Source organism: Aquarana catesbeiana, linkage group LG08, assembly GCF_042186555.1.
Source record: "Aquarana catesbeiana isolate 2022-GZ linkage group LG08, ASM4218655v1, whole genome shotgun sequence".
Classification (NCBI taxonomy): domain Eukaryota; kingdom Metazoa; phylum Chordata; class Amphibia; order Anura; family Ranidae; genus Aquarana; species Aquarana catesbeiana.
In genome coordinates, this window is record NC_133331.1 from 270,091,014 (window position 1) to 270,109,068 (window position 18,055).

Genomic DNA, 18,055 nt, shown 5'->3' on the forward strand with positions numbered 1-18,055 from the left:
TTGGGGGATATTTATTTTAGTAAAAAATAATGCGCTTTTTTCAAAATTGTCGCTCTGTTTTTATTTATAGCACAAAAAATAAAAACCGCAGAGGCGATCAAATACCACCAAAAGAAATCTCTATTTGTGGGAAAAAAAGGACATCAATTTTGTTTGGGTACAACGTCGCACGAACGCGCAACTGTCAGTTGAAGCGACGCAGTGCTGAATCGCAAAAAGTGCTCTGGTCAGGAAGGGGGTAAATTCTTCCGGGGCTGAAGTGATTAAATACAACCAAAAGAAAGCTCTATTTGTGTGAAAAAATATATTTAAATATAAGTTTTGTTTGAGTACAGTGTTGCATGACTGAGTAATTGTCATTCAAAGTGTGAGAGCACTGAAAGCTGAAAATTGGTCTGGGCAGGAAGGGGGTGAAAGTGCCCTATATTGAAGTGGTTAAGGGGAGCCCTATGACATAATTAGGAAAAAAAATAGCGTGGGTTCCCCGCCAAAATCCATACCAGGCCCTTTGGGTCTGGTATAGATTTTAAGGGGAACTCCATGCCAAATTTCTTTTTAAAAATGGCATGGGGTCCCCCCCAAAATCCATACCAGGTCCTTATTCAAGCATGCAACTTGGGGAGGGTGCTTTGGGGTGCCTCTTCCCAAAAACCCTGGGTTGTGGCAGTTGGGGCCTGCGGTAGGGGGGCTTATCGAAATCTGTAAGCCTCCTTTAACAAAGAGGGCCCCTAGATCCCCCCCCCCATGTGAATGGACATCATACCCCTAACCATTCATCAAAAAAAGTGTCAAAAAGTAAGAAACACAGTAAACGTTTTTTGACAAGTCCTTTACTATCCATCGTCAATCATGCCGCATGCAAATATAGAGAAAAAAAAGCCGCTGTCATCTCTTGGGAGGCCACCGGCCATCTGCCTCCTCTCTGCTTTGACATCTATTCTTTATTGACAGCTACTTTGACAGCTCTTCATCATGTGACGTCAGAAGGGGGCGGTGCCATCGGGTGACATAACTGAGTGGCCCTGCCCTTTGCCTATAAAAGAGCTGTCAAAAGCAGAGAGGAGGCAGATGGCTGGTGGCCTCCCAAGAGATGACAGCGGGCTTTTGTTTTTTTTTCTAGTTTTGGGTTGACAGGCAGCGTGATTGACGAGGGATTACATTGAGGGACATTATTTTTTAATTTTTTAATAAAGGACTTGTCAAAAACTGTGTACTGTGTTTCTTACTTTTTGACACTTTTTTTGGTGAATGGGTAGGGGTACGATGTACCCGATACCCATTCACATAGATGGGGTCGGGATCTGGGGGCCCCCTTGTTAAAGGGGGCTTCTAGATTCTGATAAGCCCCCCCACCCGCAGACCCTGACAACCACAGCCCAGGGTTGTTGGGAAGAGGCCCTTTTTTGGGGGGACAAGGTGCTTTGGGGTGGGAAGGTTGAGGGCATGTGGGCTGGTATGGTTCAGGAGGGGGAACGCTCACTCATTCCCCCCCTTTTCCTGACCTGCCAGGATAATTCATGCTTGGATAAGGGTCTGGTATGGATTGTGGGGGGACTTTTTTATCTGTATTGAAGGAAGCAAGTTGAAATTACTTTTTTCCTTTAGAAATGTAATTTTGCTGCAGCATATTCTATACATTGCACAGATGCACCACTTTACAGGCAGACTAAGGGGACCCCCCACCCCACCCAGGCATGATATCTAAAGGAATATTTCATTTTTATTGTTTCACTTTAAGCATCATTCAAACCCCTGCTCCTTTAAAAACTATTGTTTTATAAACTTTTTTTGCTTTGATACATGTGCCCTAGGGCAGTACCCGTACCTGTTTGTGTCCCCTAGACTTTAATAGAGTTTGAGATGTTCTGGTGTGAACCGAACCGGGGGCTGTTCGGCCCATCTTTAACCTGCATACAAGCTCCTCTGAGCTCTTTGGAGGTACAAGGCTAATTGGGCATGGGTAGTAGAGCATACCGGTAATTGCTTTTCTGCTGGTACAGTTTTTTGCGTGGCACATTGTTTTTGAAGTTCTTGAAGTCATAATGTTCCTCCACATTTTCAACACCTTTTGTTTGGACTTTGAATTGTGTATGTGTATTTTTTATATATAACTTTATATATGCAGTGCTTGCTATCGATCTGTGAACTCTGTGTTTATAACAAATTTTTGAATGCAGAGTTCAGTAGTTTGTAAGGCAGACTTCTCTGCCTTACAAACTACTGAACTCTGTATTGCAAACTACTGAACACTACATAGTTCAGTATCATGAACAAAATGTCATCTTAGAGATTGCAAGAAGCAATATTTTGAGCGTTTACATCATACTTCCAACTGAATGATGTGCCAGAGACTGGGCCACTTGTTCTGTGGGAGGCTCACAAATGCACAGTTAGGGGTATTTTCCTCAAATATGGGACCAAATTGAAAAAGGAGCAGTTTACTCAGACTGCTGCCTTATACACTCAAATCAGGTAGTTTAAATCTGTACAAAGTCTCTCACATTATTTGCACAGAAGGAGCTGATGGCTTTGAGAGAGAAGTTAGTTTGTATTTGTGTAAATTCAGGATAAACTTTGGAGATTATCCTTTTATGAATTTGGCAATAAGCCAGGAACCCTTCTAGCATGGTCCTTGTGGGGAATGCAAATGAAGCTACCTGTGATACAGCTAACCACTCATGATGGCACCAAAGTAACTGACTCGGCCTCAATAGTCAATGCATTTAAACTATTTTATCACAAGGTATACAACCTTTCTGGTTTCATCATACATGCCCTCCCTTCTGTTACAGACTCATGAGGACATGGAGAACCCAATCACAGTGGAGGAGTGGATGCTCTCTCATCCACTAAATTTGGTGAGGCCCCTGGCCCTGATGGGTTGTCCTTAAATTATTTCAAAACAATTCAGGATAGACTTTCCCCATACTTCCTTCGAATATACATCTGTATAATCACTGATCACCCCCCTCCATTAGTTATGTTGAGGGCTCATATAATGTTTCTGAAACCAAACAAGTACCAGTGCTGTAATTACAGACCCAACACCCTCCTTAATGTGCACTCTTCAAATAAAACTCTTTTCAAAAATCATTGTGAACAGGTTGCTCCCCCACATCCCTCAGCTTATTCACACTGACCAGGTGGACTTTGTCCCACAGAGTGAGGGCAAGGACAGCACTACAAAAGTCATTGACTTGATACACTCTGCCCAATCAAGAGCCCAACTCCTCATGCTTTTGACCACTGATGCAAAAAAAGGCCTTTTATTGGATGGACTAGCAATTCCTGTGGCCCACTCTTGCATTTATTTGCCTGGGTCATCATATGATGGCCTGGATCTTAGCCCTTTACTCATGTCCTACAGCTGCAGTGAAGGTGAATGAGACCCCTTGTGATCATTTTCCCCCTATCAAATGGGACCTGGTAGGGATGCCCCCTGTCCCCTTTCATTTTTTATTTTATCTTGACCCTTGAACCATTCATGTGCAAGGTGAGATCTGACCCAGCTATTCAGGGACTTCACCTCTCAAATATGGAACACAAGATCACTGCTTATGCTGATGATCTCTTTTTTCTTCTTACAGAGCCTGATTTCTCCCTGTTGTTACTAAATTTGTTTACTCAGTATGGGGAGCTTTCAAACTTCTCCATCAACTATTCGAAGTCTGAGGCCCTTAACTTTAATCTTTTGTGTGATAGAGTGGCCAAATTAAAACAATCAAACCCATTCCACTGGGCCCCTTCTGCTGTAAAGTATCTGGCCACTAACATTACTCCACACAGATTTACATTGTATAAGACCAACTTTAGCTATTGGTATTGTATTGCTGACAATTTAAATGTCATTTTTTTTCTTTAGAAATTTCATTTTTGCTGCAGCAGGTTCTATAGATGGTACAGATGTGCCACTTTACAGGCACATGAAGGGGACCCCAGGCACTATATTTAAAGGATTTTTTTTATTGTTTTACTTTAAGCATTATTAAAATAACTGCTCCTGTAAAAACAATATTTTTAAAAAACATTTTTTGCATTGATACATGTTCCCCAGGGCAGTCCCTGGGCCCCCATACCCTATTTATGGCCAATAACTTGCATATAAGCCTTCAAAATTGGCACTCTTGATTTTTCAAGTTCAAGTCCCATAGACTTTATTAGGGTTCAGGCCTGAACTTTTGCAATGTTCGAGAGTTCTGGTGCGAACTGAACCGGAGGATGTTCGGCCCAACTCTACTAGAGAACTGGAGGGTGAGAGATCTATCCAGGTTGCTATTGCTAGACTGGTATCACAAAACTCTGTTAGACCTCCGATAATCCCGGGTCTAAGCTTCTGGTAATCAATATAATCATGGAAAGGTGGTGGAGGCACTGGAGGTTTTTTTTACTGAAGACAACACAAGCTGCTTAAAATTTGATCACAGAATTTATAGACTTTTTGCACTGTGGATCCCATGATTGTTGTTTTTTTCTTTTACATATGTATATATTATTGGAATCACTGATTTGGTCATTTGTTTGGACACTTGAGTTTTTTTTATAAACACATGTATTATGATTGCATTAGTTTAGGTCATGTGATTTAAAGGGGCAGCAGAACACTTTTTTTGGACTTATATGTTTCAATATTTGTATTCCAATATCTGGTGAGTGCTGCTGCTCTCTTTTAATTTAATTGGTTGCACTGCACTAAGTGCTGTTTTCACAATTACATTCCTTCTATAGCTCTGCCCAGCCGAGCACAATCCCAGATGGCACACTCATTCCCAGACTTCCATCAGCATTCATAAAAGAGTACTCTGTCTAAATCTCCAAGGCCTTAAGAACCCACTACAGGACCCACAGAGGAAAGTCAGGGGAGACAGGGTGACTAAAGCTATTCCTCCCATGTTCTGTACCACCTCACCTGGGACTTCAGCCCTGAAATGGGCCCTTTAGTTCAACTCTGCAGGGACTACAAGGGTATCCCATACCCATGTCCCATCTACCTTGGGCCCCATCTACACTGACATTAATATTGGTACTCACTACAACCATGACATCACTAGAGGGGCTTTCCTAGAAGGGAGCCAGCACCCAATTACAACTCTTCCCTTACCATACTATAATGGGAACAGAGCCATCTAGTGGTGGGCAGGCTAACTGCATCAGCCAACATGTTGGTAACTCTGTATGCAGACAAGTAAGAATGGCAGCATTTTGTCACGTGCATACAGTGAAAGCTTTATACATAGTGTGCTGCTATGTTTAATGGGCAGTGGATGATAGGGCTCTAAAAATAGAGAAACCCTACAGCTAATCTTATATGGGAATAGCAATATTAGCATTGCTGCAATGATATAAAAGGAGCACTACTGATGGTGGATTGCGGACTGGAAAATGATTTATAAATATTAGTAGAAAGAAAGTGAAAGTATAAAAAGCAAGTGTGATCCATTCTGTATGCTTTTATCTTGATTGAGTGGAGGATCTATCTGAATCAGTGGGACTGCTGAATCCAACTGAATGTCCATAAATGATTACATTGCCAGGAAAGTGCGCTAAGAACATTATTTCCCCCAACTAAGGTGGGTTCATCAATCAATAAAAAAGAAGAAAACTCAATATATGCGACATGTTTATTTTTTATAAGACATCTGGTGTGCTATTAGCTAAATGATATTCTACATCAGATGATTTCCAATTCAAGTTTCCAAAGTTTCAACATTTTTTGGTCACTGCACAAATCATTGCTGGAACGATCTTTATTAAGCCTCCCAAAAATCGTTTTTCCACTTCAACATCCCTTTCATCTGGATTGTCTCTTCTTTCTTCTTCGGCATCTCTCCTGGGAGAAGACATAGTTATCGGTAAATAAAACAACATTGATTATTACACAAACACTGGATTTCACTGGGACCACAAATGTGTAATTTTAGACCACGTTGACTACTATTCTATGACCACAGTAACATGGTAAAGGAATACGGCACAGCGGGATGCCACAAACTTGAATCTCTTATTGAATAACCAGCGGGAACATTCTGATGTGTTTCATACTACGGCACAGAGCTTTCCCATCAGTAAGTGGACACAGCTAAAGCTGCCCATACACCAGGAGGAATTCATTTATATGGAAATTTTGAAAATTCTTTTAACAGCTTATTGAGCCATCTAATATTGTTCTAATGCCCTTAAAAATCAATCCAGACTTTGCTCCTTGAATGGAATTCCAAATGCATTAGAACATGCACAATACAACTTGTGTGTTTTTTTCCCAAATGAAAATCACATTCACAGTTACAATTTCACTCAAACAAAATTTCCATTCTGTTCCTTTAAATTTTCTCATTGTTACGGTAAAAAAACAATCATCGATATAACCCCACTAATTATTAGGAAATCAAACCAACAAAAAACGAAAACTTTCTTCCAGCGTATGGCCAAAAATGTAATATATTGCAGTTTATCAATTATTAGTTGTGGTGGCTGCATTCGTTTTCATTTCTTTTTAAGCTTTATTCCCCCTGTTTTCCCCTTGCGATCTCACCAGTAACACACCTTCAGTATTAAGGAGCCTACACTCTGGATGAAGGAGCAACAGAGAAACCTTTGGACAGCACTATTGTCAGTCTGGGGGGAGGGTACTAGCAGATTTAGATACACTAAAAATACATTGAAGTAAAAGCAGTTACAGCAACAGTTTCTTTCATTTTAGGATAAAGGTTTTACCTAAATTAGAACGGATCATTGTAAGTACCCCTGTCAGTGTTAAATTGTTTGTCTCAGCCCTCTAACTGATTCATCTGAAGGACTGCTTGTTCTGTTGAAAAACAACAGACTTACTGGCCAGATCACCAGGTGAAAATAAAACAAAGAAAGCCTAGAAAATAAAATGAATGCAGCCACCACATCCAAGAATTTATAACTTGTAATATAATACATTTTTGGTATTGGGTTTAATAACGCTTTAAACCTTAAGCCTCCAGGCCTTTCCAAGATCCAATTCCAATTACTTGTTTGTTTTACGACAGCTAAGTGACTGATAAAGCCTGGAAATTGTCTACAGTTTTTTTGGTTGAAACAAAATTCAGAGTCAACTTAGTCATTTTGCAGGAAAAAAAATAGAAGCCAGACTGACTGATATAATGGACACATATTTGTCATTTCCCTGGGCCACATGTTATGTTCCAGTAGGATTTCACCACTTCAGCCCTGGAAGGATTTACCCCCTTAATGACCAGGCCATTTTTTGTGATACGGCACTGCGTTACTTTAACTGACAATTGCGCGGTCATGCGATGTTGTACCCAAACAAAATTGATGCCCTTTTTTCCCCCACAAATAGGGCTTTCTTTTGGTGGTATTTTATCACCTCTGCAGTTTTTATTTTTTATAAACAAAAAAGAGCGACAATTTAAAAAAAAAAAAAATACTTTCTACTATAAAACATTTCCAAAAAAAAGTAAAAAAAAAAAAAAAATGTATTCATCAATTTAGGCCAATTTGTATTCTTCTACATATTCTTGGTAAAAAAATCCCAATAAGCGTATATTGATTGGTTTGCGCAAAAGTTACCACGTCTACAAAATAGGGGATAGATTTTTGGCATTTTATTATTTATTTTTTTTTTTAGTAATGGCGGTGATCAGTGAATTGTAACAGGACTGCGACATTGCGGCGGACAGATCGGACACTACTGAACCTGGGCATATCAGAGGAGGAGGTATTGTTCTAACATATTTTGGTGGATTAACAATTATGTTTTGACTCTGATCCTATAAGTATAAGCTTTATCTATTGGTAATTCTCATTATCACTCACTGGCTGAAAGTGTCTGGGAGTGTTAATAGGAGGAGAAGGAGCTGAGCAAATTTCTCTTCTATGCCGGCGGCTAACCATAGACAAGCCGCTCCACCTCTGACAATCTCATTGAACCTGGGCTTATCAGAGGAGGAGGTATCGTTCTAACATATTTTGGTGGATTAACAATTATGTTTTGACTTTGATGCTATAATTATAAGCTTTATATATTGGAAATCTTTATTATTACTCACTGGCTGAAAGCTTCTGGGAGTGTTAAATAGAAAAAGGCTCCGAACATATTGTCTCCTGAACATATCTCTATATGTGTCTATGCAATGGAGTTGCTTTGGTTTATTTAACCGGTTCAATACAGGGCAATTTCACCCCCTTCCTTCCCAGGCCAATTTTTAGTTTTCAGCGCTGTCGCACTTTAAACGTCAATTGCGCGGTCGTGCGACGTTGTACCCAAAAAAAAATTGACGTCCTTTTTTCCCCACAAATAGAGCTTTCTTTTGGTGGTATTTGATCGCCTCTGCGGTTTTTATTTTTCGCGCAATAAGCAAAAGAAGAGCGACAATTTTGAAAAAAACACAATATTTTTTACTTTTTGCTATAATAAATATCCCAATTTTTAAAAAAAAAAAACTAATTTTTTCCTCAGTTTCGGCCGATACGTATTCTTCTACATATTTTTGGTAAAAAAAATAAGCGTATATTGATTGGTTTGCGCAAAAGTTAAAGCGTCTACAAAATACGGATAGATTTATGGCGTTTTTTTTTTTTAAATATATTTATTTATTTTTTTAGCGGCGATCGCGATTTTTTTTGTGACTGCGACATTATGGCGGACACATCGGACACTTTTGACACATTTTTGGGACCATTCACATTTATACAGCGATCAATGCTATAAAATTGCATTGATTATTGTGTAAATGTGACAGGCAGTGAAGGGGTTAACCACTAGGGGGTGGGGAGGGGTTAAGTATGTTTCCTAGGGAATGATTCTATCTGAAGGGGGAGGGGACGCACAAGAGGAGGAGACTGATCAGTGTTCCTCCGTTCTGGGAACACAGCTCGCTCTCCTCTGAGCTGACAGGACGTGGATGTGTGTGTTTACACACACACATCCACGGTCCGGCCCGGTTAACCGGCAATCGCGGGTGCCCGGCGGACATCGCGGCCGCCGGGCACACGCACCGGGTCCCGAGCAACGCGGCAGAGTGCGCGTGTCCCCTAGGCGGCCGGGAATCCCAGGACGTCATATGACGTCCACCCAGGATGGGAGATCCCATCTGTGGACGTCATATGACTATACGCGGGTATTGAAGTGGTTAAACACAAGTTACCATTTAACAAAAGTTTGATACAATGTTTCACCTATTTTAGAAGCAATAAATAGGCACAAGAGGTAGCACATGAATTAATAGATAATACAAGCGCATCATTTTATTTATCTATTTATCCAAATTAACTGTGGGGTGTCACTAATTGATTGCAGCTGTATTACCTTCTATTTATTTATTTATTTTTCACTATTGGATTTTTTCACTATTGTACTTTTCATTATTTCCACATAAATCTTTTTAGTCCACTTCAGCGCTTTAGGAATTTTATAATTGATCAGTGAATTGTAATGGGACTGCGACATTGTGGCGGACAGATCGGACACCTAACAGACATTTTTGACACTTTTTGGGAACCAGTGACATTACTACAGTAATCAGTGCTAAAAATATGCACTGACATCGTATTAATGAAAATGGCAGGGAAGGGGTTAACATTAGGGCCGATCGAGGGGTTAACTGTGTTCCCTCACTGTGTGTTCTAATTGTATGGGGGAAGGGATCACTGGAACAACACACATATCCGTCCCTCTTCATAGCAGACAGACAGGATCTGTGTGATCTCCCCTGTCAGAACGGTGATTTGCCTTGTTTACACAAGCAGATCCCCGTTCTGTCACTGCGGGGAATGATCGCGGGTGGCTGACCCGCTGATTGGCTGCCCCACTGGCCAATGGGAGCGTGCGCGTGTCCACAGATCGCCGTCTATGAGCCTGATGTACACCAAGTGGTTAAAGCGTTTGTTACCCCAACACTTCATATTCCTGATATGTGCCCGATGTACCATGTACCGGTATGAGAAAGTATCCTGTTCTCTTTGTATTGCTTCCTTTGCGTGAAATCCCTGGTGTTCCTGCTAGTCCCCTTGCTTCCCTATTAAAAACTGACCACACTAAGCAGAAGAACACAGCGTGGTCAGGTCTCTACTTATGCTGGAAACTTAGCCTGCTCTCCTCCAATGATCAGACTTGTCCTGACACCCCCCCATGCACATCCATTTACTGGAGAGTTCAGTGTGCTGCTGCTTCTCCTCCCCCCAGCTCTTATACAGCTGAGAACAAGCTGGGCCTTTAAGCTGGACCTTTTGGGCCTCTGAATGGTGGTATGCCCTTGGAATCCACTCTGTTCTCATTCTCACCCTTCCTCTACCCTCCTCCTCCCCTCTTTCCCTCCCTCCCTTACCTTTAATTGTTATGCCCTTTCTGCCACACCCTTACCCCACCTCGTCCCTTCAATGATATCAGGAATCTCTCAGGACATCCCAAATTATTCTCTCATGTCAGCGACTCCACTCTCCCCTTGTACACTTCTAGGATTATTTGGAACCAAAATTTATGGATTCAAATATCACATCCATATTGTTATTGACCTTTCTACTCAGATAATGTTATTTTGTAACACTGATTGTGTGAAAATATCACAGTGCCTGTAGCAGAGGCGGCTCTCTAATTAGGTATATTTGGCGGTCGCCTAAGGCAACACGCTCCCAGGACCCGTAGTGCCTGCGGATAGTTTTCCCTGGCCAGGGAATAATGCCCGCAGGTGTAGCGGCCGAGCAGATCCCTGCTCTCCTCTCCAGGATGGACCTGCCAGATCTGGGGCCGCCACCTGGCAATCATCGAGGAGCAAGTCGGCCAGAGTACCAGGATGACAACGGTCAGTGTACGCCTTGCACAAATTGTCCACCTGGGAAGGAGCCGGGGGGGGGGGGGGGGGTAATAGTCTTTTGCTCCTTTTTTCTGTAGTACAGTGGACGAGGCTTGTCCTACTGGCCTTTTACAGTCCAGCTTTTCTGGCTTGCATAAGATTGCATTTTTTATAAAAGTAATATTTTATCAAAGGGACACTACAGTCAAACCTAAAAAAAACTAGGTATTGCATGACAGTCCTGCTGCCTGACACTGACAGTGATAGCAAGCAAGGGCGCTCCAAAATTCATGGCTGCCAGCTGCCTGTGACCTTATCCTCCTCATCAACCCCCTGTTCCTGGCATCCCACCACCCCACCCCCTGTCACCATCATCTCCACCCTCATGCTAATCCCCCTGTTCCTGGCATCCCATCATCCCACCCCTGTCACCATCATCTCCATCCTCATCATCTCCCTGTTCCTGGCATCCCACCACCCCACCCCTGTCACCATTATCTCCATCCTCATCCTAATCCCACTGTTCCTGGCATTACACCACCCTACCCCCTGTCACAATAATCTCCATCCTTATCATAATCCCCCTGTTCCTGGCATTCCACCACCCCACCCCCTGTCACCATCATCTCCATCCTCATCATAATCTCCCTCTGCCTGGCATCCATCCACCCCACTCCCTGTCATCTTCCTCCCCCCTGCACCCCTCTGCCAGCTTCCTACCACCCCACCCCCGTCATTATCATTCCACATGTACCCCATTGCCAGCTTCCTATTACTTCACCCACTATAATCATCATCATCCCATACCCCACCTCTGACATCCTACCACCCTGTCCTCTGTCATCAACATTCCCATCATCCCCCTGTACCCCATCCAACCACCCTACCCCATCATCATCATCCTTATCTTCATTCCCCCCTGTACCCCACTGCCAGCCTCCTACAACCTCACCCACTGTCATCATCATCCCCCTCTTCTGACGTCCTACCACCCCACTCCTTGTCATTAACATCCCCATAATCCCTCTCTACCCCACCTTTGGCATCCTACCACCCTGCCTCCTGTCATTATCATCCTCACCCCTCCTGTACCCCACCTCTGGCATCCTAAGACCCTACCCCCAATTATTATAGGGGAGATATGATTTCAGCCTCTCACACCAATGCTGCCACCATCACCCCAAACTGCATCCTGTCTTCCAACCAACTGTACCCTAACAGTTGCACACACCACAATAATGTCCTATCACCCAGTAAAAGGTAATGATGTGCTGTAATCTCTAGCAAACAATCAGTGAGCGGGAATGATGTGCAGTAACCTCTAGCAACCAATCAGTGAGCGAAACCAGAGCCACCAAGCTGGAGCCCAGAAAGGACCGTCTGACTGAGCTCTGATCACCAGAGCCCCCCTTACATCAGCGTTCCCCTTTACACCTAAATCTGCAGCATTGCCCCTTACATCATGTTCTGCAGCATTCACCTTTACATTAAAGTTCCCCTTGCACTGTACGGAGGAATCCTGCAGACTCTGATGTAAGGAGGAACTCTGTGCTGGGGTAATTTTAACCTGACCTTCAGAAATATGGTTTTTGACTTCTGTTATATCTTAAACACATTGCTAGTAGCAGCTGCACAAATTTTATCTATATTTGTGTGCGTGTAATATATATATATATATATATATATATATATTCTACAAACTGTGAATTCATAGTTTATAGGATTTAAGGCTCTTGATATACACAATTTATAATGTTAATTTCTATCGCTTTAATTATTTTTCCCATTTTGGGCGTGAGTGGGGCCTCGTGTCTAAGATTTGCTTAAGGGCTCACAAAGCCTAGAGCCGCCTCTGGCCAGTAGGACACAGTGCAGCACAGTGCCTGCAAACTAAGTCCACTCCAACCCCGCACACTCAGCCTTCTTCTGACCCTCCTTATCTTCTTACCACCACATCTCCCCACACAAATCCTTCCCAACATCTGTCCAAACCCACCAGTTCACCTCCCCACATACACCTTCCTCCTAATTAGTCTCATCACTGAAATCTCCCTCTTGACCAGAGGTTTGTCAATATGCTTCTATCCCATCCGTACACCGTAAAGCGACTGGATTTGTGGGTTTGACCTTGGACTCTCCACCTTCAACTTTTATACTCCAAAACAACATATTTAAAGAGGCACTGAATAAACAGATTTAAAAAAAATTACTAGGTAAAACTATGTTATATATGTATTTCACCTATATGCTTAGCTGTTTTCCCAGAGTTAAAAGGATAACAGCTTCCGGACCGCCTCCGGTTAATATACTGGGGCAGGGCGGCCCGGCTGTGTGAAACAACGTACCTGTACAATGTTTCCTCTTCCTGGGTCTGATACACGTGCGGCCGGAGACCCGCTTCCACTGTGATTGGACACAGCAGGAGCCAATCAGCGGGTCCAGGGGCCGCGATGGTCGCCTGCCACCCGCGATCATTCGTAGGAGAGGCAGAACAGTGGTCTGCCTATGTAAACAAGGCATACAGCTATTCTGTGACAGAGGGAGAGAGAGATCTTGTGTTCCTGCTAATCAGAAACACAGATGTCTCTCTTCCTCCATTCAGTCTATCCCCCACATAGTTAGGAAGCACTCCCTACTGGCACACTTAACCCTTTGATCACCCCTGATGTTAACCCCTTCCCTGCCAGTGTCATTTATACAGTGACAGTGTATTTTCTTAGCACTAATCATTGTATTGGTGTCACTGGTCTCCAAAAAATGTCACTTAGTGTCCAATTTGTCCGCCACAATGTTGTAGTTCCGCTAAAAATCGATGCTCGCCACCTTTTCTAGTGAAAATATAAATTAAAATGCAATAAAAATATCCATCTAATGCAGAGAATACAGGGCTGCTGATAGGGGGGCCACCAGTCCTCCTGTAGGGGGCCCGGGCACACATGGGGCCCCAGATAGTAGGTGGAATCGGTGCAGCAGGATAGAGCGGCAATTACAGAAGGATGCCCTGTGCGGCTGTCTGCAGCAGCTGAAAGCTGGTTTCCCTCCCCCGTTGGCTTTCAGCTGCTGCAAGGAGAGACACAGACACAGGGCATCCTTCTGTAATCACTTCCCACTCACTGATCCCTTTCCTAGTTATGCTCACTTTACTATGCTTCAGTTTATGAATGGATAGGAGCCTCTGTCTCCTGTTCATTCATTTTTAGTGCAGCTGAGGCTACAGAGAAAGGAACTGAAGAATCTATGTCCTCAATTCCTTTCTTTGTCTCAAAGGTGAGATGTCGGGGGTCTATTTAGACCCCTGATATCTCACCAAAAGCCTCCAACGGCATTGTAGAAAATAAATAAGTTAATTAAAAAATGTAAAAAAAATTCACGAATTGTACAAAAATATTTTTAAAATTGTAAAAAAAAAAAAAAAATGTAAAAACGTAAAAAATTATTTTTAAAAATTAAAAAAAATTAAAAAAATTTAAAAAATTAATTTAAAAAATGAAGGGCTTTTCACATGGGTTCTATGGCCCACACAGTGCGAATGAGCATTTTGTTTGTGCATCGGGATCCATCTGTTACTCTATTACAGTGACTGTATGAACACAACTGCAGGTTCTACTTTGATAAGTGTGCAGGTGTGGGTGAGTGGCCCTGAAAGCATGCTGTCAATAGTTGGGGGCCATGCACCTGCATTCACATGCCTGTCAAATTATGACCTGAGGCTGTGTTCGTACAGCTGCTGCATCCCCATAGTGTAATTTAAGCTTCCTGCACACAGCAATAGCCACATTGCCAAAAAAAACCAGCAATTTACTCCATACAGGCCACTGTACAGGCCACAGCACTTACATGAATGTAAATACCTCATTTACACAGAACGTTTAATAACTCAATACAGTTTTATCTTTTACATTTAGCAGGAATTATGTTATGTTTGTGTCCATTAATAATGATTTTTGTGTATTTTTAATGAAAATATCATTTTGATATGTTCGGGGAAGGGGGTGTCTGTCAGGAAGGCTGTACGTGGCCCCGTGATTTCTAACAACAGCCCTGAATACATACTTAGACTTTAGAATCACTTTTCAACTTTTAAAGTCTATACTTTTATTTAAAAGTCTTATGCATACTTACTCTTCCTCACAGAGAGATAAGTTGATGGTCCCAAGGAAGAAAAGGAGTAACAGGGATTTCTTCAAGGTGAACATCTTTGGGCTCTGTGGATAATTTGGATACATGGAAAGAAAAAGAAAACAAAATTGAAAACACGTTAAAAAAAATAACATGGAACACCCTGATGTTAGGTTCAAATAAAAAAATTGTTCCAATATTATAAAAGGTCCAATGTTCATTAGCTCTAATCCATCATATTTTTTTTTTTTATGGATTTGCTTGATGCTTCCCAGACTTTACTGGATCTGGCTACTCATAATTAAAACAATGATTAGGGGTCTATCTTATTCCTCAATCCCACAAAAGGAATATCACAGCAGGTTCTTAGACGCCTTTGGAGCTGGTTCACAAAAACCGGCATTCCAATCTCCATTATCTATGATTTCCAGGGCTTTCTATCATAAACAGGGATACCTTTTGCCTTACCTTGTCTACCCACTCTGGCCCTCACCCAAGCAGTGCCAAAGGATATTAGAGTGAAATTAATTTAACTGTATATGAATCTGCTTTACTAACTAGACTTATGCCCCGTACACACGGTCGGATTTTCCGACGGAAAATGTGTGATAGGACCTTGTTGTCGGAAATTCCGACCGTGTGTGGGCTCAATCACACATTTTCCATCGGATTTTCCGACACACAAAGTTTGAGAGCAGGATATAAAATTTTCCGACAACAAAATCCGTTGTCGGAAATTCTGATCGTGTGTACACAAATCCGACGGACAAAGTGCCACGCATGCTCAGAATAAATAAAGAGATGAAAGCTATTGGCCACTGCCCAGTTTATAGTCCCGACGTACGTGTTTTACGTCACCGCGTTTAGAACGATCGGATTTTCCAACAACTTTGTGTGACCGTGTGTGTGCAAGACAAGTTTGAGCCAACATCCGTCGGAAAAAATCCTAGGATTTTGTTGTCGGAATGTCCGAACAAAGTCCGACCGTGTGTACGGGGCATAAGGCTTCATATACACACTGCCTACTTTGACCGCTAGCCATGGGAAAATGCAAAATGCAGCAAAATTGCCACACAATTTTGACACAATTTTATTGCGGTTTTGCCACGGTTTGTGTTTTCCCGTGGCCGGCGGTCAAAACATTCCTATTATCCTGAAAGTAATTCTTCTGCGTTCAGGTGAGGGAGGTTGAGGGAGGTTGTAGCTCCCCTAACCGCAGCAGCTCCTAAACTCTGGTAAAAGTCTATATGTACATTGACACATAGGCTTTTATGGAGTTGAGTTTAGGAGCTTTGGCAAAAAACGCCATAAGCTCCTAAACTCAAGCTTAGGAGCTGCTAGTGTACTTGAAGCCTAATGGTTTCTTTAGGGTTTTTCTTGTAGGAATGGGAAGAGTCCCCAGATAACTGTCCCTGTGATATTAATTTATTCCAGGTTTGGAAAGAAGGAGAATGAGACTATTAAGATTATGTGAACATAATTGTTCATTATAAGGAATATGACTTATGAATGCTATCTTTCTACTGTACAATTTCCTAATAAGGGCACACACAATGAAATAATAATATCTGGTGTATAACTATATTAGAATACATAAAAATATTTGAATCAAGTGATTGATATTGAAATTCAGTGAAAGTATGTTAGGCTGGCCATAGATGGAGAAAATTTCTTTTCTGCAACCACAGGTGTTCACACAGAGAGAGTTGACAGGGGAATCCCTCCCACTGAGCCATTGTGTTCTCCCGGCGGAGGAGCGTGGGAAGTCACTCCTGCTGGGAGAACACAGTTATTATTGATAGTGGCTTAAACAGCTGCTAGCAATAATCACATGTAAAATCTGGCAGGCTGGTTGTACACAAGTTAATCCATTAGTTAACTTGGGTACATTCAGCCTGTCCAAACATGGTTGGAATCTCGGTTGGTTCCTGGTAAACTAGACAAGATTAGAACCATCTAGGGCTGGTTTTGGGTTTTGCTATGTACTGAAGAGCAATATCCCATCCCCTTCTTCTACTGGTTGGCTGGTAAGAAAGATTTGAACTACACCATGTGCTAAATATATCTGCTCTATACTAAAATTGTTTTTAACACTCTGACACACATTTCCACATATCTGCACACATAAAACTGACAAAAAATCTTAGTTTCTACTATACCTTTATGTTCCGTAGGTTTTATATATTTTTTTTATTCTCTTACTCAGTAAAATTTACTGTTAAACACATTTTTGATTTTGATACAATTAAATAAGTACCTTTTATCTTTAAACATTTCTCATCCTTAAAAGGTAGTTTAAGAAGTAACAAAAATAAATGTAACCAAAGCACCAATAATCAGCCTACCTACAGGTATTTATTACGGGACCCAAGGAACTTTAGAGCCTAAAACCCAAGCTAACCAGGGAAAGAAGAGACATTTGTGCTTTCTTTTTTTTTTTTTTTAAAAAAGACTTTCTTACTGAATTATTCACAAGTCAGAGAATATACTGAATGCACAAGAACAATAAATGAGGATTACAGTAATATGATTTAACAAGTATATGATATGTTTCTACTAAAAAGCTTTTTGACTAAGCGCTGTCTGAATTTTAACAATTGAGCTAAATACAGCCCAGAGAGCCTATAAGAGTCCACATGTGTAGATCTACATCATAATAAATCACTAAGAACATTGGTATAAAAAAAAGTCTAGAGGCTGGAGTAATGGGCTCTCGGGAGACCCAGACATCCCCTGCAGGGATCCCTGGTGCCTCGAGGGCTTTCACTGACCTCTCTTGCATAACGGATTTGATGACGTTGGATTGAATGCTATCTACATCAGGTGGCTTTGTCTTTGTTGGTGGCATATACAGATTTTGGCTTTTGCCCTGAGTCCCGCACCTTAATCTTCGAATATGCTCTGTGCTGTCACTTTTCCACTCAGATAATATATGTGATGATTGGGTCCTGCCTATGCACTACATCAGCAAGGTGAAGTGTTTGGTTATGGTATCCCTCTAGCTCCAACATCCAATACTCCTAGATGTTTTGATTCACACACAGATAATAAAGCCCTGAAGAAGCGGCGTATACCACGAAACATGTTGGCAGAACCCATGTAACACGTGTGATATTTTGTCTGATATGTTTTTAAAACGTAAATGTGTTTTTATATAT